This window comes from Rhinolophus ferrumequinum, chromosome 10 (genome assembly GCF_004115265.2).
Source record: "Rhinolophus ferrumequinum isolate MPI-CBG mRhiFer1 chromosome 10, mRhiFer1_v1.p, whole genome shotgun sequence".
Lineage (NCBI taxonomy): Eukaryota > Metazoa > Chordata > Mammalia > Chiroptera > Rhinolophidae > Rhinolophus > Rhinolophus ferrumequinum.
Genome location: NC_046293.1, coordinates 60,926,463 through 60,949,017, shown reverse-complemented (window position 1 = coordinate 60,949,017; position 22,555 = coordinate 60,926,463). Strand labels below are relative to the sequence as shown.

General features: G+C 37.3%; 1 pseudogene; it reads right to left on the bottom strand.

The window, feature by feature from the left end:
* Positions 1-8,882: 8,882 nt before the first annotated feature.
* Positions 8,883-10,123, bottom strand: LOC117028841 (transcription factor Spi-C-like; annotated as a pseudogene).
* Positions 10,124-22,555: the final 12,432 nt, after the last annotated feature.

The window sequence follows — 22,555 nt, the reverse complement described above, 5'->3', positions numbered from 1 at the left end:
TATTTTTATTTCTTTAAGTGAAACATGACTTTTGAGCTTATTCATATTCTATGGAAATATCATCATTTTAATACATAATGAACCTCAGAGTATTGAATGCTTTTGCCTTAACAATTGCTGTGCCAGCCCTGACATCCTGAGTGATCTCTTTCTACTTGATACGCACAGTTACAACAGTGAGGGAAAAAAAAAATCGCATTGCTCAAGAGATTTTGAATATTTCAGGAGCCCTTATGGTTGAGAGCCCCATGTTAAGATTTGTTTTGTACTGTTAAGTTGAAAAAAAGATTAAATATGTCATTATGATATGAAAATTAATTTGCCTGAATTAATTTTTCCTGCCATTGGAGTTTCTCAAAAGAGCATAATGAAAATCAGGATCTAATCATTATATGCTAGCTTCAAGAATCTTTTCAATGGAGTTTTATATTTGTGGGCCCAACAACCTGGACAATAAATGCATAATAAGGGTTATCTATCTCTTATTAGAGGGACAGGAGAGAGTACGTGTCAAAATTTCCATTAGTTTTGAGGTTTCATAGACAATGTTCCGTAGCAATATGGACTGGCTCACAAACCATATGTATAAGGTGAGACCGTCTCTGTTACAAGAAACCTCTACAACATAGTGGTCTTCCTTAAGGTGCTCACCACCTAGGCACTTTATGTGTAATTGTTAGGTACCTGTCGCACTTCTCCTCCTTCTCATTTAGCATAAGCTCACAGAGGCCAACTTTTCCCTATTCACCCCTCTGTCATAGCTCAGGCATTACAATGTATCCCCACATAGCACTGTGTGCTCTTCCTGTTATAGCAATTAACTTACTGTTTCATGATTCCCTATTTAAATACCCATCTCTTCTACTCTACTGCAAACTCTGGAGCACAGACTCCTTCACTCTTCCATAATGTCTGCTACAGGGTAAGAATAGTGAAAGCTATGAAAGTGCTCACTGCTAAAGCTTTATCCTTAACAACTTGGAGAAAAGAAACTGTTATTCTCAAGTTACAGATAAGGAAAGTGAAAGCTTAGGAAGGGTTAAAAGTTTGCCCAAGGCTATACAGCTAGTTGTCAGAATTAACAATGCAAACCAAGCATGTCTCACAATAGATGGATAGATCATGTTCCTAATTAAGGATGAGCCTGGGCACAAACAGAAAAGGGGGATTTGGTGGAATTTTAAATGGGCAATGTAGATTTAACAACCTGTCACACAAGTATACTAAACTTGTTACTCAGACCAATTTATTTCAATTCATAAATACAGACTGAAATATCTCATAACACTTAATAGTTTCTTTTTCTCTTAAAATAGAAATTGTTTCCCCTATTTTCTGATATAGTCACTATTTGCAAACATTTTTAGTTAAATAAGTCATAAAATAACTCGTATGATAATGCTATCAGCTAATAATAGCTATTATTTATTGAACCCCTACTATATACCATCTGTACCTGTTTTGTTACAAGCATTACTTTTTAAATTACTTGTTCAATGTTTGCCTTTGAGGATAGAGACCATGCTTTTCTCATTTATCCCTATTTCTACCTCTCTTTTCCTTCTTCCAGCATGGTGGGATTATTAGATACTCAATAAATATTTGTTGAAAGACTCTGCCAGGCATTTAAATATATTTTAGCATTTAATATGCACAACAAGCTGGAGTTGTTATTGTAGATAATCTCAGTAACTTGCACAGGGCCACACAGTTAATGCCAGAGATAGAATCTCACCTCAATCTGTTTGATCCTGCAGCTCATTCTGCTGGGTCACACTGTCTCTTACTTAGCAGGCATTCCTTTATGATTCTTTTTGAATGCAGAGTTCCAATTTTCTATGAATGTACGCGGCACATAATGTCACAATAGTTGATAAATATTTTATCTCTCGGTTGATATAAATTGCTATGGGACAGCACTATTTTTGAACAGCACATTTCTGGAACTACATTCCCTAAGACTACCTTGGCAGACTTGTCTTTCAGAATCATACCCTGTTTCCCCGAAAATAAGACCTAGCCAGACCATCAGCTGTAATGCGTCTTTTGGAGCAAAAATTAATATAAGACTCGGTCTTATTTTAATATAAGACCGAATCTGATATAACATAATGTAATGTAATGTAATGTAATATAATATAATATAATATAATATAATATAATATAATATAATATAATATAATATAATATAAGACCGGGTCTTATATTAATTTTTGCTCCAAAGACACATTAGAACTGATGGTCCTCCTAGGTCTCATTTTCGAGAAAACACGGTGGAATGGTTTTAGAGGTTACTGGTTGCAAGAAATTCTGTTTTGCCACTATTGCCAACCAAATATCTGGTTTACCAGTTAACTCCCTCAAGGTTTTATTTTATCAGATGCCAAGCAAATAGAAGAAAAACAAAGGAAATTGATGGACAACTAGGATCTGATTTTTTTTGACTATTCAAGCCAAGCAATAACCCTATCTTATCAGATATTCGGGACATTTATAAAATTTCTGGAAAGAAGGACACTACAAAATTCCATGACAAATGTGATGATCCCCAAATGGCCCCAAAGAGTAAAGCCAATCTAGGGCTGCTCTGAGTTTTTCCCTGCTGTGGGATGGTGCTGACTTCTCTGCTTAAACTCCATTTGGACAACGGTGTGGGGAAAGTGAGTCTGCATAGAAGGACCCATCCTCCCCCCACCCCGTTCGTCCACTTCATCCCCATACACTGCAGCTGTCACCCAGATTCGCAGCAAAAGCATGGCTGAGCTGATTTTAACTGCCACACCCCTTGACACTTGGATAAATCTAAGTAAATAAAGAGTAAGTTAAAAGTAATGCTGTCTTGTGCTTCTAAAATATCCACAAGTTGTTTCTGGAAGCATAAAGAAGGACCACTGAAGCTAGGAGAGAGCTGGAGACAGATTTCCATCAATCTGCAGCTATTCCCCAGATGAAATGAGTTTGGCCAAGAGAAAGACTCTGAGGCCAGGAGATGGAGTTGAGTGAAGTAAATAGTTCCACGTGCCCATGTTGAGGAATGAAGCCATAGGAAAAAGATTGTATGTATAGAGCCGTCAGGAAACAGCACGTAACTCTCTTTACTATATCATGATAGTTGTCTGAAGTTCCATTGTTGGCTTATTTTAGGAAGAGAAAGTACAAAGAAAGTATCTTGTTTATTTTTTTTGCCAAGCAAAGAGCACATTATTTTTACTTATACTGTTCTTTTTTTTTCACCTCAAAGGGATAATTATAATTTGTTCTTGATATATTCATTCTGCATTTCATTTGTTCTTACTTCTTAGCTTTAAGCTCAGAATTTCCAAATTTCCAAATTTCCATCTGCAGCCCTGACTGTTCCCTAAGATCCAGAATCTTATTTTTAACAGATTGCTTGACTTATCCATCAAGATATCTGTCTCACTGGGAGCATAAACTGATCAAGTCTAATACTGAATTCTTCATCAGCCACCCGAACCAGCTCTTCCTAGAGACTTGACCACTTATATTAACTTTACCACTAAAATGAATCAGGCTGATGACCTCAGCTCCATTTTTTATTCATCTCTCTTTCTTACCCTGACATCTATTCAGTTCCCAAGATTTTTTGTTCCATCTCCACAAGAGCTCCATTTTTTGAGCCGTGTGACCTTGGATAAGTCATTTAACCTCTTTGAGCCTCAGATTCCTAACCTGTAAAAAGAGGATAATAACACTGACTTCACCACTGGATTAACTCCTTCTTGTGAGGAGTCAGTGATATAAGTATAATATGCAGTACATTGTCTGGAACAAAGAAAGAGGCCAATAATTTTCTTTCCCCTTTTCCCAAGTCTCTACCTAAATCTGGCGCTGCTGTTTCTCAGCTACGTTAATTCAGTGTTTCTGCCTGCCTTTTGTTTCTTATATTCAGATTAGTCCTACATTCTGTGGAAGAGTATAGCCCAAATCATGTCACATCAATCAATAATCTTTCATTATTTTATTGCCTGCAATAATATTGAGAATGTACGCCAAACTACTTTACCAGGTATTAAAGACTCCAGTATGCTTCTTGGATTTTACTTCTTTCTGCTTCATGACTCTCACAGGTCAGCCAAACTGAACTTCCTGCTCTGTCAAAAGTCTTTGTTCCAGCTATGTCCTTTCCCTGGCAGGTCCTTTCTTCCATCAATGTGTGTTTGAATTTCACTCAATTAAAACTTTTCTGTACACTTAAAGTATATCTTGCAAAATAATGAACTCCTTAAGAACAGAGGCTATCTTTTGCTCCTGCATAATCTCAGTGAGTGGTTCTGCAAGTGAACGTGTTAAAGGCTGGCTACAGATTTTATTATTAATAAATATTTCGTTTGATTGGCTTTTTAAAGGATACTTAAGAAGTCCACAACAGAGCCAAAATTAGAAAGAACTTTTGGTTCTTAGTCCTATATTTAGATATGTTTAGTCATCAGGTTTCTTTGCAAAAAGTGATACTAATGAAGTTGAATTGTTTTCCAAATTTTAAAATGAGCCAGCTTAGATAGGCTCAGACTGTACTAACAGCTACCATCTACTCAACACCCACCTTGCTCCAGGCACCAGGAAGCACTTTTCAAATACTATTTCTAATTCTTACAACAGGCAAAGTAGGCATTCCAGGCCACAGTTTTTTTTCAGATGAGAAAATGGAGGATTAAAATTTTTGTCCAATAGTGCATGGCTTGTAAACCAGAATTTGAGCTCAAATAGGTATGCTGCACTGGAACTTTGCTACCAAGCTGATCAATACACATTTACTGAGATCCTACTATGTTGAAAGCACGTGAAAAACCACACATATACTGGCAAACCTGTTGCTAGTGCGCAAGCCCGGCTTGTGTTTTGGCTTAGTACCTATCGGGCTATAAGGCTGTGTGAGACCTGCACTGACTCATACCGGCGTTGGCTCCCAACGCAGCCTTCTCTCCCTGTCTACTAAGCCAGGAAAGAGAGCCGTGCTCTTTCATATTATTCTCGGCCAGAACATATAGGTGAAAGCTCACTGGTATTAACAGTAAGAATTTACATGTATTGAGCGTCTGTTATGTGTCCCAAGGATTCATGCATTTAATCTTCACAAGAACTTTGTGGTGCGTTATTATTTTCCTCCTTCTCACACAAGGGCATTGAAGTACAAACAGGTCTAGTACACGGAGTAAGATCATAAATCTGGTAGAGCAGCATTTGAATCCAACAGCCTTATTCTAGAAATTGGGCTATAAATCACCCTGCTCTACTTCTCTTAGCAAAAGAAATCTAGGTGAAGGCAATGAGGCTTCCCAAAGATAAATCATTATTAAAGAGATCAGACGTATCCTACCCTGATATTCTAATGCCTGATGCATGCAGAAATGCTACTTCCCTTTCCTTTCCTTTCCTTGCCTGTATTGTTTAAGTTTTTACTCAAATTTGAAAATCATGCAAATAACATACCAATACTTCCTTGTAAATATGCATTATTACAAAAATATCTAAAGAGTTAATGGTCCTATTACCTACCCCTCTGCCTCATTCTCGACCCTCTACCTCACCCAGAGGTGAGGCTCCATTCAGAACTTCTTCTAGGAATACATGTATGTACTTATTCAATCATACACTTTGGTTTCTCTTTTGGTGTGCTTACATTAATATAAATGTAATCATACAACATACCTAAAAGGGACTTGCTTTTTGCAAGAGCCCTGGCCTACCTTGGGGCTCTTTCCATGTAGGTATATATTAATCTTCCTCATTCCCTTTGATTACTCTGCATATCCAAATATAAATGTACCATAATCCATTAAATTAAATACAAAAATTTATTTATTTATGTATGTATAAATAATTTTTATATTGGTTATATAAAAATAAGAATTTTATGCATTAAAATATTTTTAAGTTATACATTTACTTCTATATTTTTGTACATTTCTTTATTTAACATATATCTTATATGCTTTATTTCAGAGAATATTGAAATAAACCTGCATGCATAACTTTTTTGTGTGTGTATGAATTATTCTATTAAACAGATACTTAAAGTTATTGGGTCTAAGACTGCAGTTGGAAATTTTAACTGAGACCACTAAGTACCCATCAAATAAGCAGTAGCAATTGAACATACATCAATCATGAAGGTCTACTTCCTCATATACCAACCCTTGATATTATCTGTTTTTCAATTTCTCATTTAATAGCCAATAATAGATAATTTTTACATGGTTTTTATCAAACTGAATATCTTTTACATGTTATTGGCTGTTCCTTTTTCTATCTTTGCATCTTTTGTCCATTTTTCTATTGGTTTGTTTACTCTTATTTACGGAGGCTTTTATATTCCTAAATATCAAATGTGTATTTATTAATATGTTTCTAATATTTCTCCCCATCATTTGTTGGTCTTTTAATTTTTTCAGCTTTATTGAGGTATGACAAAGAAAATCATAAAATATTTAAAGTGTATTTTAATTTTTTCTATACATAAACACACACTTTTCTTAATTTTTGTCCAGAAATTTTTATAGGGTCAAGTCCATCAATCTTTTCTTTTAAAAATGTTGGGGTTGTTTTGTGGCTTAGAAAAACCTTCATTACACAAATTATTTTTAAAACCTCAAATATTTTCTTCAACTATTTATACAATTCAGTTTCCCATTGACAGGTAGATCTTTTTTCCCGTTTGTTGAGGTCAAGCGCAGTCTCATGCATGCTCATAGTGTGTTAGAGACCAAAGCAAGCGTCCCCTTCCTGACCACAGCACGCAGGCTTACCTGGTCGTGTTGAGCATCTCAGTTTACATGCCCGTGGAGAGTTTCTCTTTTGCCAGGGGGACAGATTTCAGCTCTTCTAAAATCGGCAAGTAAAATATAGTGGTATGTGGATTGGTTTTTCTCACGTTGTTTGAGCATTAACAGTGTGCCAATGATTGCTTTCTGGAAGTAGCCAGAAATACTTTCCAGTAGAAATTTTCTCTTTGATCTGGGAGCCTGGGAAGGATCACGTCTTAGGGAAGCGATGACAGTTAAAACGATCTGAGGATGGGTTCACGAAAATGAACTTGATTCATGATTTCAGGTACCTAAGCTGGTGGAGGTATCCCACAGACTGTTAGCGCTGGAAGGAATCTTCCACGTCTGGTTCAATGTCTATAATTTTATATGTCTGTATGTCTATAATTACAAACAGGGAAACTGAGGTAAGAAAGAGTCATTTGTCTAAGGTCACCCAGCTAGAAGGACAATAAAACTAATATTGTGCAGATAATATGATTAAACAGAGAGCTTTGCTAGGCTTAGCAACAACCTCTGTGCTTGCTGGGCTGACCTTTCAGCATTTCTGACACTCAGAAAATAGTTTAACCTTTGAGGTTGTTTAGAATCCCATCTCCAAATATGAAAAAGGAAATGTAACCCTGTAAGTGCCTCCTCAAACTCGTCTGTGATAAAAAAAGTCCTCATTTTCCTCACTGTAAATGACCGCAGATGGATGAGATTTTATCTTACATTAAAATTGTATTGCTTTTTCTCATTTTCAAAATACTTCCTTCCCCCTGTGTAATCTCATTTGATTCTCATTTGAATTTACCTCGTCAAAGTTAAAAGAAATATAAACAAGAAATAAATAACATCTCTGTGTTTAGGATATCACTAGAACATACTACAATCACCACATAGTACTACTTTTTTACCATCCCACTATCTTAGACTTTTCATGATGCGGTATTTTCTTTCTTCGGACAGTTTGTTGATTTTCTCAGTAAAACCCTAAGGCAGTGCCTGGCACACTGTAGGAAATCAGTAAACTTTAAAAAAGATGTGTTTGCCCTTTTATAAATTTGTGTTTATTTATTTATTTATGATATTTTTACAAAAGGATATAATACTATGAAAAGTTACCCTCAACCTTGTCCCCGGGTGGGCACCTAGCAGCTGATTTAGAGTGAGAGTGTGGCTGGCTGTTTTCCAGCTCTATGATACAGGAAACTATCAGTATTTGCATCTGGGCCCCAGTATGGCCTTTGGGAGTTAATCAATGTTTAATTGAGTGTTTGTTTTTTTTTTAACTTAAAAAAAGAAAATCACAACTCACAGTAAGAAAACCACATTTAAACACATTTAAAACAACATACGCATTTCAGGAAATGATACTTACTCTTGCTATGTGAGATATACTAGTACCCTAATATTTTCAGTTCTGTTTCATTTTTTAACAATCTACTAAACATGCATATATATTATTCTTCTTTCCAACCAATTTAAGAATATTTCTTATTTTTCTTGTAAAAGTTATAGAACCTTTTGGTTAAACATAGGACTGAATACTCAAATTTGAGGGAGCTTCCTTGCAACCTTGCTCTCATCCCCCACCATGATAAAGGAAATTATTTACTTATTTTTAATATTTTTAATTTTTCAATCACAGTTGACATACAATATTATATTAGTTTCAAGTGTACAACACAGTGATTAGACATTTAGATAATGTATGATCGATCACCCTAGTACCCATCTGACAACATGGTTATTACAATACTACTGACTATATTCCCCATGCTGTACTCTGCAGCCCCATGACTATTTTGTAACTACCAATTTGTATTTCTTAATTCCCTCCCCTTTCACTCAGTCCCCCAACCCCCCGCCCCCCATATCTGGCAAAATGCTCTCTATATCTATGAGCTTGTTTCTATTTGTTAGATTCCACATATAAATGAAATCACATGACATTTGTCTTTCTCTGTCTGACTTACTCCACTCAGCACAATACCCTCTAGGTCCATCCACGTTGTTGCAGATGGCAACATTTCATTCTTTTTCATGGCTGAGTAACATTCCATTGTATATATGTACCACCTCTTCTATATACCCCTAGATATAAGGGTATATTTAGCAGTCAGGGTGGCTTAGCTCATGGTAGTTGAAATGTATAATTGCAATTTGCATTTCAGTTACTTAAACTTAGATGTCCTTGATTAGGTTGAACATACTGTGAACAGAATATCTTTTTCCAAGAAATAAATTAGAGAGACTCTGGAGAATGGCCTCACTGAATTGGTGAGTTAGTTTTCTCCAGAGTTTAGTGATTATCCCACTTCTTCCATAATTCCTTAGTGCTCTGGCCATTTTCTGGTAAGTTATGGTTTTCTGGTTGCCTTTTCTTTTCCTCTAAAATTAGGAAAGTTTTTCTTTTTCTTTTTTGATGCAAACTGGAAAATATCTTTGGTTTTATCTACCCAATGAATACAAGATGCCATCTCGGGATTACACACAGATTCATGAAGGTATTGGAACAGTCGGAGCTTCTTCCTGCCTTTTCCTCCCTTTTGCTGGAGAACAGCAGGTTGTACCAACTGGTTTTCAGGGATGTTCTGCAGAGATTGGTGAATATTTCCTTCAAAATATAGGTCCGCAGCACTTTTTAATTGCTATTCTCAGGTTACAGCCAGGTTCCTCTGCAGGTAACACACCACAGCATTTGAAATTTCTTCTGACATGAGAACAGTGGTTGATGAAAGTCAGGTAATTTTTGTAATCTGAAGATCTTTAGTTGAATGTTGCCTCAGTACCTCAAAAGCATCTTCAAATGCTTGACACAGCTTGTTTTGTTCACACAAACCATGGTCATTAATAAACTGATAATTCTGTTCATCAGAGCCCAATCTAGCATCTACATGTATCAGGTGGAAATAACCTTCCCCTCTGAACTAGGCCTCTTCATCATCCTTCATTAGCTGTAACCTTCTGCCGTTTTAATAGCTGTTCTAAAGGAATTTAAATACAAAGGCCAAGTGGAAAAAATAGCAACAACTGCTTAAAGCTGGATGGTAGATGGACAAGTGATAACAGATTTAGCTTAAAGCCTTTCCCTGGGAAAAGCACAGAAGCCGAATATTTCTGCCAGAGAATCTCAGAAAAACTCCGGAAATGAAGGTCCCAGCTGCCTCTGAAAGAAGACCTAAAATCCAGACACAACTCTCTTCACCAAGGCTGGAGCTCAGAGGCTGCATTTGCCAAGAGAGTGTGACTTTGCCATCCAGGAATTTTCTACCTGGGTTGGAGGAGCAGCATGAAGGATTAGACTCTTTTATATCGAAACGTCCAAAGACTGTCCCTGTTTTCCGCTCCATTTCTCATTCCTGACTCTACCACAGCTGACATTCTGACATTCCCCGGGCCAAATGTGTTTGGGTTCTGGGGGGCTGTCTCTCCCGTAGCTTTAGTCTGCTCCACACATGTTGGATGCAGCTTCCCCTGCTATGCTTCATCAGCAACCCCTCCGCCCACTTTCTATCTCAGAAATGGGTAGAAAGTTTTTATTAGCTAATGGCTCTTGTTTTTTTTTTTTTCTCTGTGTTTTTCTAAAAAAATTTATTATTGTTGTTATCAATATTTTTCACTTAATGAGGATTTAGATAGGAGATCAGACAAGAACATGTGCGCATACTAAACAGGAAGTAGATCAATCTTTCTTTGGTTAATATCTGTACATGCAAGTGCATATGGGTAATACGTATGCAAATTACAAAGCGCAATGGTAACTCACCCCCTGACTTGAGAATTAGAACGGGGGACAATATCGGTGAGGCTCCCCACGCCCCTTCTCAATTGTGTCTCCCTCCTTCACCCCAGAGGCAACCGCTCTCCCACATTGTGTGTTTACAGTACTTTTGCTTTCTTTTATGGCTTTATCACGCATGTAAACATATTCATTTTGCTGTTTTGAAGGTTTTATAAACATTGAATCATATATAACCTCTTGTGACTTACTCTTTTTTCATTTAACATTTTGTTTCCAAAACCTGTTTATATGAATAGTTGTATTCTTTATTTTTCCCTGCTGTGTAGTGTGGACATGCTGCCATTTATTTATTCATTTCCCTGATAGTTGGCCATCCTACATGTTTCTTTATTTCTCTTTAAAAAAAAAAATTCATGAACAACGCTTCTATGAACATTCTTTTATATGTTTTCTGTTGCAGATATACAAAAATTTCTCTGGCTTAGGAATGGAATTCCAGAGTTGTAGCATACACACATGTTCAGCCTTACAAAAAAATACCAAATTGTTTGCCAAAGACTTTTTTGTTGTTGTTGTTGTTGCCAATTTACACTTGTAAAAATGAGTTCCCATCTTCCCCATTCTTGATAAAACTGCGTAGTCACGCTTTAAAGATTTTCCTATTCTCCTGGGTATAAAATGGTTTCTAGTTGTAGTATTAATTTTTTAACTTTATATTTCTCACTGTGTGTTATACAATACAGAAAAGTCCACAGATCATAAGTGCGTAGTTAAATTTTTCTAAAGGAATAGTTAGATCAAGAAATGGAGTATTACAAGTACCCTAGTACCGCACCCACCATGCTCCTTTCAATTCACTCCACCCCTAAGGAACCACTATCCTGACTTCCAAAGGCATAAATTAGTTTATGTATGTACATTTTTGTGTGTCTGGCTGCTTGCCCCAGTGTAGTGGTTTTGAGATTCGTGCATATTGTGGTGTGTGGTATTAATTTTGCATTCCCAGAAAGTTCATTGTAACTTCCCCCCTTCCTTTCTTTTTGTTCTATGACTCAACACATTTGGGACACAGAGGTTTAGAAGTGCTGCTTAGAAATCTGACTTCTGTTGTCCTAGCCAAAGGGAAAACACAGAATGGGAAATGAGAGATGGAGCCAAAGAGATTAGAGGCCAGAAAGACACGGGACCAGAGTAAGGAGGAACAGGGTAAGAGGGCCTGAGAGAACTTCTGTCAATGGTCTGGGAGTGTCTGAGTCTCCTGGCCATGTCAGTGGTCAGCTTACTCTAAGTAGACTTAAATAAGTAACCTTGTATTCATTTATTATGTAGGGTGCTGAGGATTGAATAGTACACAGATCTTGCCCTCAAGAAATTCAGAACATGGGAAAGAATACCGACACATAGACAAACTAGTAATTGCAATATAAAGTGATGGGAACTATATTGTCAGTGTAGCATCTAGGGGGGTATCATCTCTGCTTGGGAGGGAGTGGTTCAGGAAAGATTTGTCCAAAGAAGCACACTTTGTCTTAGTTTTTACAGGATAAGGAGGTGTTTGCTATGTGAGCAAAAATATAAAGAGTTCCCAGACACAGAGAATAATGTGCAAAACAATGACATCTGAGAAAGCATAGTTTAATTATGGGATCTGAAAGTCTTTCACTAAATAGGCAGCAGAGTATGTATGTAGGCACTGAATGTTGAAGACTCAGGAAGAATTTTGATCACGAGGCCCCTCGCATACCATTGGAAGGATGTAGGACTTACTCAACTACCAAAGTACAGGAAAATAACAATTTTGGATCAGTGTTTTGGAAGGGCTGAGGAGGATTGACTGGCGAGCAGAAGATTGAACAGAGGGTAACTCCAACCCCATTTGTAGAAATTTTCTTGCTTACTCCATTCTTGCTCTCTTCTAGTGCCCAGCTGCTTCAGACTCTGGCTGAGTGTCCTTTCCACCGGATGCTCTAACTTCGGACTTGACAACAGAGAGTGGTTTCTATGGTTTAGAGGATGTAGATGAAGGAAGGATAATGAATTCTATTTAAGGGTCAGGCCTAGGATGTGAATTGGATGGCTGAAGAGGGGGTGGAATGAAGTCTTAGGAGGCAAGTAGATTAAGAAACTCTTTATTTAAGGATCAGTTAAGCACCACGATCCCTGAGGTTACCCATGGGAATGGTAGAATTGAGTTGAAGAGGAAGTAGTACAAGTTGGGTGCGAAAACCCTAAATGAATGTGAGGGATCAACCAGCAGGAAATTGACAGTGACAGAAGAAGGAACGACTGTCATGACCTATCAGCACAAACTTGAAGGGAGATGGCTTTCTGCACAAAGTGGGAAAGAAATGGTCTGGGAGTGACACTGAGCTGCTGAGAGAATGACAGCATTTCTGTGAGTCCCACTGCCATAGTGTAAGGAAGGATGGGTTGCCTCCATGGAAGAGGGTACAAGGAAAGCAGTTTCATTGTGGGAAAGCCAGGTCCCATTAAGGGTAGGAAATGAAAAAAAATTTTTTCAGAAAACCTATTTATTGTTTTCCTGTGATGGTTAATTTTATGTGTCAATTTGGAGAATTTTTTTTTTTAATTGGGGAATATTGGGGAACAGTGTTTTTTCCCCGGATGTTAAGTCCTTGTTTTTCAATCTAGTTGTAGGGGGAGAGTGTTTTTAGAAGAGATTCACGTTGATATTGGTGAACTCTGAGTAAAGCAGATTGTCCTCCATGATGTGAGTGGGCCTCGTCCAATCAGTTAAAGGCCTGACTAGAACAAAAAGCCCGGCCTCCCCAAGCAAGAGTGAATTCTCTAGCAGACTACCATTGGGTATTATTTGCACCATTGACTCTCCTGGGTCTCCCGCCTGCTGCCCACACTGCAGATTTTGAATTTGCCAGTCTCCATAATCACATGAGCCAATTCCTTGTAATAAATCTCTTTCTTTATGTATGTACACATCCTATTGGTTCTGTTTCTCTGGAGAACTCTGACTAATATATTCATCTTTCAGATTTTTCTTGTACAGTATTTCACATTATCCTCAAGAGACTGAGATTCAGGAAAGTGTGTTTACAAAGCAGCAGAGGTTCCAGAGGGCAGAAGGCAAACATTTTAGAGGGTAGCCAATTAAGTCTTTGGAGTAAGTGACAATACATGGAAACTAGGAAGTTTGCATGACGAGAAGCCCCATGATACTAAACTAAATTACTGTTCTTCATACTGGAAATTGCAAACCCCAGGAGAGCATGGAAAGACCCCAAAGAATGTGTAATCTTGCTGTTGCTTGCAATCTCTGCTGGTGCACTTTGGGAAAGAGCTTCCGTCTGCCCCTTTAGGTCACCTCTAGAAGCCACAGGGCTGAGAAGGCCCCTGGCTGCACAGGGCCTGCGGTGTAGCAGGGCCTAGATGTAACAGACCCTTTAAAACATTTGACTCTTTCTTCTCTTCTCTGAACAGCAAGTTCAGGTGTGTTAATCTCTGGGGCGATGGGGAAAACAAAGTTCTTCCTCATGCTTTCCTAATCATGTGTCCAGTGGTATGCATCCTTGCTTAAATCTCTCAGGGTAGAGGAAGCCACCTTCTGGTGTCCATACCTTATAGCTACCGACAACTGTCCCATTTCTCAGGTTGCCTGCAGCAAAGCTGCGAGGACCATCTCCTCTTCCCCTCTTCCTCCTCTTCTTCATCAGAACTCACCTGGCTAGGAAACGTGGCTCAGTTCTATCACCTGCAGCCACACCGTGATGAACTGGCTTGTCTTTTAGGGTCCCTAAAGGATTCTTCTGACCCTCAATTTTTCCTTCCTGGTCTGTTACAGTGCCTGAAATTTCCACAATCAGTGATCACTTTTCAGTGACAGAAAAAAAACCCAAAAGCTTCCTGGTATCTATTCCCCAAGCCTATCATATCAGAAGGAGGGAGAGAAAGGAATTAGCGATGCTACCTGATTATACCTAATTATCTTATTTCTTCCGAAGGCCCATTCAGAGAGGGAAGAAACTTATTATTTGCCTCAATTGTGCTCTTCTCCTTTTGTTACAATGTTTAGTCACGCTTAGTAATAAAGACAATGTTTTATCTAGGTGTCTGGCATTAATAACTCATCTATTACTCACATTCTTCTAACGATGCATTTTACTAATCATACTTCTGATTTTATGCAAGTGTATGGTGCCATCATCACTATTATACAAAACCTTCTCTATCAGGATAATGCAGTTCATTTACTGCAATGGGGCGTAAACATACAGAATGCTTCGAGAAGCCTCATATGCACATCTCACGTGCACATGTGCTCATCTCATCAGTATCGTCTCAGTGTCCTTCCTGCTGCTTTCTGCTGGACTGTCATCTTTAGGGCTAAGATACTGTAATTCAGTATTAAAATGCAAAAGCTGAATACTCAAGTCATCAACAATGACTAAAACCTTAGTAGTAAGTAGGTTTATCAGATTCAATCAGGAGTCTGAGGGGCTGGGATGGACGCAGGGTGACACGTGGCTAAGGAATGGAATGAAAGGAGACGGAAAAGACATAAAGTCTCGAGTTCTTCCGGAGAGGACAGATGTGGGGACGCTCCACAGGAAAGGCTCCGGGGAGCCAAAATGGCATGACCACCAGACCCTTAGTGGGGCTTCTGCTAGGCAAGAGAGTCAAGACTGTTGGAAGAGGTGGAGCTAGACCTTGAGCGGGAACATCGAGAGTGACGTTCTTTCTTGCCTGCTCTACCGGAGCCCAGAAGCTTTGCTAACTTAAAGCTTGGCTGTACTGGAAGCAACAACAATGACTGTCTTAGAACTGAGACCTTGGTTCTGAAAGTCCTTTTGCTGTCTGAGGTAGAGAGTAGGAGAGCAAGAAGGGTGAATGTAGGCAATGAAAGTGAACACAGAAAATAATGCACTCTTTTTAAAGGTTTGAGTTGGAGGTTTCTGAGACGGAGAAGAATAGAAACTGAGCAATAAAAATAAAGGGACGGAAAGGAAGGAGACAGATATAATAATGCTAATGACTAGGGGTATGTTGAATGGCTGGGAGGGAAAGAGAACAGGGAAAGGGAAAGGGGAGAGGCACAGAGGAAGAGAGAGATGGAGGGAGAGAGGGACAGGGGGAGGGAAGGGCTTATCACCCACCACAGGCCCGAAGAGCTCAGATAAAATCTCAGCAGCTCAGAAACTTCTAAAAGATATAAAAACGTCTTAGGAACAATGCATTCATTTGAATAGAAGACCAGAATTGGCCTGATGGTCATTTAAGTGAACGAAAAGCACTACAGGGTGTTTTGTGCAGTATTAGTCCAGCAAGAAAATAAACAGTGATCTATTTGATGTTCTCTGTTTCTAGCTTATCCAGTTCTATGATAAGACGCCTCTTTTTAGAAAACATTGTGGCTAAGATCTAAACACGCCTGCAAAGATCTAACCAAAAGGGGACTACGGAAGGGTTTATACCAGAAAAGAATTATCCACCCCCACTCTCCACAGAAAAGCATGGTAAATGTGCCCATCAAAAGTTGGCATTATCAATTTAATGTAGTCAGGGATTATCTTAGAATCATAGAGAATCCAGAAACTAGGGGTAGAAATAACTTAGTTAGAAAGAATTTTGGAGGTGATTTGCCTCAGCTGACTGGCTTTATGACGATAAGGTATTAATATTTATACTTGGCAGATGAGAAGACTGAGTTCTGAGGCCACCCAGCTAGTTAATAACCAAGGGACAATAAAATCCTATCTTTAGTACGTTATCTAGAGTTAATAAAATATTTTTAAAAATTTTTTATGATATTTTACAAAAGCAGAGTCAAAACCCCAGTATATTATTAAATGATAGAGTCTAGAATGGGAATTCAGGGAGAGAATACTTATTCTTATCAAAAGAATAACTTAGAAATTTACGGCTAGAAGACCTAGCATAGGAGATCTTGAAGAAAGAAAAGTTTTCTTCAACTGAAGTGTGGGAAGAGACAACTTTTTCATGATCTCTGTTTATCTTTCAAATTTTTCTTCTGCATTATTTCCCCTAACCACAAATACCTACATAGAAACACAATGGGTTCTTCACTAACAGATTAAACAATTTGGCATTTCTTTGCTCTATTACAACTGCATAGCCACTGAAAGAGTCCCCAAGCCATTGAGAGAAAGTATGTTTTCCTCTTTTCAAATAGCACAAATTCCAGAGGTACCAAAAAATAGTATACGAGTGGACACTTTGGTCAACGTTGCTCAAGCAGTAGTTTGCCGTAATCAGAAGTGTCTGGACGCTGATGGTAACCACTTTGAGCACCTCTTCTCATTGCAGAAGTCAAACATGACTTGTATTCCTCTTTTGTTATCGGTATATATTGAGTACTACAATTTTAATAGTTTTTTCCTTTCTTAAATGTGTCAACATTTTTTTTGGCACCCTCTGTATGTTTAATTCATATTCTACTATCTGTATATATATTTTAAAATGTCACTGATGTTCAAACTAAAAGAATTATGAACAAAATGACAAATTCTCTTTCCTGTTACACTGTGGTGAAAACATCAAATTTCTTCTTTGCTTAAAATAAATTTTAATATATTAATCGAAAGTAGATAGGATAAGTTTTTTCTTTGTTTTAGAATGAATTTCAAATTTCCCTTTTTGGAAGTTTTGGAGTACATTTTCACAAGACAAACTGTGAATAGAACGAGATAATAATACATAAAGGACAAGATGATAAATATAAAATTTTATCTTCACAACTCAAAAGATTGACCAAATATTATAAGACTAAGAACACATGAAATGATCTTCTGGACAAATATAATCAAATAGAGTTATAAGACTTGAAGTAACTACAAAGTTCACGTCTTTGCCATTACATAGAATGATAGCTAGATCTGAGGCTTTTTGATTTAAATGCAGAAAAATACATCCTACACTGAGATAATTTTTTTGAATTTCCAGTCGGAGATGAAGCATCTAAGCAATTTTTAAGCAGTTGAGGGAAATAAAGAGGGCTCATCAATGGAAATTTTAGTAGACTGATAGAGTATCTCCAGGAATAAGTTATATTTGCTGCCTATTCAAGATGTCTATGAAGTGAGATAATGAAGCAAGCAAAAATGTTCTCTTCAAATGATGAATTATTTTTAGATTGAATTGAATAAGAGTCTTACTTCATGTGATAGAACATAAAAGAAAACCAGATTCTGATTCTTGACAAAATCTCAGACATCAGTTAGCATAGCTTGCATTATTACATTAAAATTCACAATGGTTTTCTTTGAATTTTTATGTCATTTCATTCTACGGCATTTCTCTTCTTGATAGTCTCATCTTGGTAAGGCAGGAGGTATATTATTTCTCTCATTGTACAGATAGAAAAAAATGAGGTACAAAGAGATTAGGTGATTTGTTAGAACTGATTCTAGATTATAATATTCTCTTCTTCCTAATATCCAATGTCTTTCTAATAAGGGGTGTTTTTCGAAATGGGGACATGAAGGCCATAGAGTAATCATATATATAGTGGATCTTTTGGATGACTACTTTATCACTGAATACTCTCCTAAGGTTTCAGTGTCCCAAATTGCCCTGGAGGTTTTGTTTTCTTTCATGCTAAGAGAAAGCCAAAGAATTTTAAGTCTTGCTGTAAAAATAAAGGCGTGTGATAATTAAACCAGAGGCAAGCATTGGGAGGACTGAAGCAGCACAAGGTCAGAACTTTCAGAGTGATGCCAAATTCAAAAGGCATATAGGAATTCAAAGGCATAGAGGAATTCCTACATTACGGGAATCTGTGCCATGTGCATTTTAGGAGCTGATGTACTGAGTAGCTTATAATTAACAGTAAGTAAGACAGTAAACAATGAACAAGTATTCTCATTGTGATTTCAGTAACAATTGGACTGGAAATCAATTTAATGGAGATTTTAATAACACAACAAACCTAATTTAACATGAACTAAATTGATTTATGCTGTTGTTAAGAGACAATGAATTAACATTGGCATCTGAGGAGTGGAAGTTTGCTGGATAATATAGTTGAAGTGAGATTATTGTGAGCAGCCAACAAAACCTTGAAATTTTTCAAGACAATGTTGCATATTCTACTTTTGTGAAAAAGTATGTTCTGTACTGGTGTCACAAAGTTAAAAGACAAAACGCAGGTTGAATCTAGAAATGTCCAAGAGGGACAGTCTGTTACTAACTTTAACATTGTTGATTTGTTTTTAACAAACTATATTTATTGCGTTCATATTTGAAAATTGATATTCTGAATAAGTGAAACTCTGGAGAAGCAAATAAACTATATTTTTTGTTTTTCCATTGTTTCTTAAAATATATTTGGTGGGGATGAACTTTCCCTTCTATGAGATATGCTAACCTCATAGCATATCATAATCCATCCACTTACTCAACAGTAATAAAAAGTCCTCTGGCCATTTTAAGTTGCAAACAAAACTTATAATAAAATGGTCTAGTTCAATATATTAACCAGCACTTCAATCTTTAAAAAAAATTTTCAATTAAGTTGACATTTAATATTATTTCATATTAGTTTCAGGTGTACAGTGCTGTGGTTAGACATTTATATAATTTACATAGTGATCCCCTGGTAAGTCTAGTACCCACCTGGCACCATACGTAGCAATTACAATATTACTGACAATATTCCCTATACTGTACTTTGTATCCCTGTGACTATTTTTACTTATCAATTTTTACTTCTTAATTCCTTCAACTTTTTCACTCAGCCTCCCAAGCCCCCACCCATCTGGCAACCATCAGTTTGTTCTCTGTAACTATGTATGAGTCTGCTTGTTTTGTTTGTTCATTTTATTTTGTTCTCTAGACTCCACATATAAGTAAAATCATATGGAATTCGTCTTTCTCTTCACTTAGCATAGTACCCTGTAGGTCCATCCTTGTTGTTGCAAATGGTAAGATTTCATTCTATTTCTATTGCTGAATAATATTCCATTGTATATATGTTCCACCTCTTCTTTATCCAATTGTCTATTGATGGGCACTTAGGTTGCTTTGATATCTTGGCTATTGTAAATAATGCTGCAACGAACATAGGGATGCATATATCTTTGTAAATTAGTGTTTTGGATTTCTTCAGATAAAATACCCCAAAATGGAATTTCTGGGTCATAATGTAGTTCTATTTTTTAATTTTTTGAGGAAACTTCATACTGTTTTCCGTAGTGGCAGCACCAATTTGCAATGCCATTAACAGTGCACAAGGGTTCCCTTTTCTCCACATCTTCACAACATTTGTTTTTTGTTGATTTATTGATGATAGCCATTCTGACAAGTGTGAGGTGATATCTCCTTGTAATTTTAATTTACATTTCCCTGATTATTAGTGAGGCCAAGGATCTTTTCATATGTCTATTGGCCATCTGTGTGTCTTCTTTGGAGAAATGTCTATTCAGGACCTCTGCCCATTTTTTGATTGGATTGTTTGGTGTTAAGTTGTATGAGTTCTTTGTAAATTTTGGATTTTAATCCCTTTTGAGATGTATCATTGGTGAATATCTTTTCCCATTCTGTAAGTTGTCTTTCCCATTCTGTAGGTTGTCTTTTAATTTTGTTGATGGTTTCCTTTGCTATGCAAAAACTTTTTTGTTTGATGCAGTCCTATTTATTTTTTCTTTTGTTTCCCTTGTCTGTGGAGATATATCAAAAAGGTATTACTAAGGGTAATGTCTGAGAGTTTACTGTCTATGTTTTTTTATAGGAGATTTATGGTTTCAGGTCTTATATTTAAGTCTTTAATCCATTTTAAGTTTGTTCTTGCATGTCGTATAAGAAGGTTGTCTAGTTTCATTTTTGTGCATGTATCTGTCCAGTTTTCTCAACACCATTTATTGAAAAGACTGTCTTTTCTTGCCTCCTGTTATATTCTTGCCTCCTTTGTCGTAGATTAATTGACCACATAGGTGTGGGTTTATTTCTGAACTCGCTATTCTGTTGCATTGATCTATGTGTCTGTTTTTATGCCAGTACAATGCTGTTTTGGTTACTATATCCCTGTAGTATAGTTTGATATCAGGTAGTGTTAGATCTCCAACTTTGTTCTTCTTTCTCAAGGTTGCTGTGACTATTTGGGGTCTTTTGTGGCTCCATATAAAATTTAAGATTATTTGTTCTAGTTCTGTGAAAAATGCCATTGGTCTTTTGATAGGTATTGCACTGAATCTATAAATTGCTTTGAGTAGTATGGACATTTTAATGATATTAATTCTTCCTAGGCACAAGCAGGTATATGCTTTATTTGTATCTTCTTCGATTTCTTTTTTCAATGTCTTATAATTTCCCAAGTATAGTTCTTTTACTTCCTTGGTTAAATTTATTCCTAGGCATTTTTTTGATGCAATTGTAAATGGGATTGTTTTCTTAATTTCTGATAGTTCGTTATTGGTGTACAAAAATGTAACTGATTTCTGAATATTAATTTTGTATCCTGCTACTTTGCTAAAATCATTTCTCAGTGCGAATAGTTTTTTGGTGGAATCTTTAGGGTTCTCTATATTCATTGTCATATCATGTGCAAATAAGGACAGTTTTACTTCTTCCTTTCTAATTTGGATGCCTTTTCTTTCTTTTTCTTGTCTAGTTGCTATGGCTAGGACTTCCGATACTATGTTGAATAAAAGTGGTGAAAGTGGGTATCCTTGTCTTGTTCCTGATCTTAAGGGAAACGCTTTTTTCGCTTTTCACCATTGAGTATGATATTAGCTGTGGGTTTGCCACATATAGCCTTTATTATCTAACACTTCAATCTTAAGTCAAAAGGAAGACCTCTAGTCAACATATACCACACACACACACACCTCCTAGGTGAAATGAGCTACAGGTTGTAGTTGTGAAAGCCTGATGGGGCAGGAGGAGAAGGCAGGTTCTTCACTTTTTCCCTTCCCCTTTCTCTCCAGCTTTCTAGTGGCTTTAGGATTGGCGTGAGCAAGGAAGAGGAAAAAGGGTTCAGGAAAGTTCTTACTTGTCTCGTAGCTTTCCATCATAAACTGCCTTTGGGGATCTTGGAGGCCAGCAGAAGTTTAACATGATCTTCTTGAGTCTCCCATGACTCTTTAAGGTCTCCTGTTGGGTCCCACCTAGACGATGGCTCTCCTTTGCTCTTGGTGGACAAACGCCTGCTCTGTATAGACTCTCATTGCTGTAGTACCCTGGCCCTCTCCGTTGGTCCTCTTGACCATGACTTAAAATGCCTTCAGTTCTGCTCCTCCTCCCACATGAGCCACATCTATTCCATGGGAAAAAAACCTCATGCTCTCTTTTTCCTACAATAAGTGTGACAATGGTTACTTGCCAAACTCAGTCCTCCACTCTGCCTACCAAAAGTGATTTTAGCTTTCTCCATCTTACTATGGGGCCAGTTTGTGATGTTCTTCAGCCGCAGAGAATGCTTATCAAGTGACAGAAAGGGTGTCACCACTTTGGTGATGGTTAGGGGAGGGGATTGGAACCTAGACAAGCAAGCAGCTTCTGCCAAAGCAATGCTTCTCAATCTCTTTATGTAATCGAACACAGAGAAAAGGATAATGCTTATGAGGACTGCTGGGGTGAAATGGAAGGGATTTAGTTGTATTATTTGAAGACAAATAGAATTAGGAAAACGGTAATTGCCTAAATTGTATAAAACTTCTAATTTTTAAAAAATAGTGTGAAAACTTGAGCTCACTTCCATGAAGATAAACTTTAAATTTTGAAATGGTTACATGCAATTCCTGATCAAGAATTTTAATGAGACTCTCTTAAAGTCCTTGAAAGTCATTTCTGATGGGAAAATGAACTAATAGGTAATAACAAACGGCAGAAGAGAATGTACTGCTTTTTCTCTCATTAATGGAAACTCCTTTCTCATTATTAGCTGGATTTTGAATGATTCAATTTCTTTATTGTATCTTAAGAACACAATAATTCTCGGGCTGGGACGGTGGCTCAGGCGGTTGGAGCTCCGTGCTCCTAACTCTGAAGGCTGCCGGTTCGATTCCCCATGGGCCAGTGGGCTCCCGGCCACGGGGTTGCCAGTTCGATT